The sequence below is a fragment of the Mus caroli genome, chromosome 16, assembly GCF_900094665.2.
Source record: "Mus caroli chromosome 16, CAROLI_EIJ_v1.1, whole genome shotgun sequence".
In the NCBI taxonomy this organism is placed as follows: domain Eukaryota; kingdom Metazoa; phylum Chordata; class Mammalia; order Rodentia; family Muridae; genus Mus; species Mus caroli.
Window position 1 is genome coordinate 88,055,529 of NC_034585.1, and position 1,406 is coordinate 88,056,934.

At 45.8% G+C, this 1,406-nt stretch overlaps 1 protein-coding gene across 1 annotated transcript in view; it reads left to right on the forward strand.

Moving 5' to 3' along the window:
* LOC110311943 (carbonyl reductase [NADPH] 1-like) overlaps nucleotides 1-1,406 on the forward strand; it is a 6,297-nt gene that overhangs the window by 2,001 nt on the left and 2,890 nt on the right. The gene's annotated exons all lie outside the window — the stretch shown is intronic.

The following is a 1,406-nucleotide window of genomic DNA, read 5'->3' on the forward strand; positions in this document are numbered from 1 at the left end:
TATATGTGTGTGTGTGTGTGTGTGTGTGTGTGTGTGTGTGTGTGTATGTATGTATGTATGTATATATGTGTGTAAACATGCACAAATACTCGTGGAATTGACTGAAACAAATGGTCAGGCCTGGCCAGAGTGTAGGTATATGACTATATATGTGTGTCTGTGTGTATTTGCCTGTATAGAACATTTTAATTCTTTTCCTTTCCTTTCTCCCTGGTTCACAAAGAGTTAACCAGCCTAGCCAGAGAGGCTTCTGGCTGCCTGGACAGAGGAGGGTAAACAATAAACTTTTTACTAACTCCCCCACTGCTAGGAAACAGTGTTAGTTGCCCAACGCAGCGTTTTTTAACCACAGAATAAGGAAGAAAGTTTTTGAGATTTTTTTAAAAGAAGTTATTAGCAACCATTTAGTATAGTTAAGAGCTAGAAGGCAAGAGACAGTATCAGTCTTTAACCTACATCTGTGTCCAACGCTATGTCCCACGTCAAACCATTCCAAGCCAGGCCGGCTCTGGGCACTAATGGAAGTATTCCAAGCAGATTATCAGGAAGTTGACTTGAGTTTTTAAGGTCAGAAAATGCAACTGTGACATACGCAGAAAAGCAGCCCTGGACACCTCCAGCAAGCATTGTTTACAGAAGCAGAGAATAAGAGTTAAGTGGTCTGGCAGTTTACCCTTAGCTCAGGAGACATTGTATAGGAATTTAGGTCTGGTCCAGAGATTCTGATCAAATAACCTTCTAACCACTTTGGGGTTGACTGAGTCCTTTGCACATTCATGTCAAGTGGATGTTATGATTGGACCATACAACCAGTTGGGTTTAGTTCCAACTGATTTGGAATAAGCTAGAAATGGGGAGGTGGTCTTTTACCTAAGACTCCTTGTGAGAGACCTTCACCTGAGCTCCAAGCTGTCATGCGACCAAATGCAGCACTATCAAACCAGGAACCCCTCAAAGGCACAGCAATTACACATCAGTAGGTGTCCTGGTTAGGGTTCTGTTATGAAGAGACACGATGACCAAGACAATGTATAAAAGGAAACATTCCACTGGGAACTTACTTGCATTTTTTGAGGGATGGTTCATAATCACCATGTAAGGAGGCAGACAGGCATGGTGCTGGGGCAGTGACTGCGAGCTCTACATCCTCATCTGCAGGCAGAGGGGAGAGGGGAGAGAGGGGTGGGAAGGAGGAGAGAGAGGCATGGTGCTGGGGCAGTGACTGAGAACTCTACATTCTCATCTGCAGGCAGTAGGCAGAGGGGAGAGGGGGTGAGAGAGAGGAGAGAGAGGCATGGTGCTGGAACAGTGACTGAGAACTCTACATCCTCATCTGCAGGCAGTAGGCAGAGGGGAGAGAGGGGTGGAGAGAGGGGAGGGAGAGAGAGAGAGAGAAGAAGGGAGGG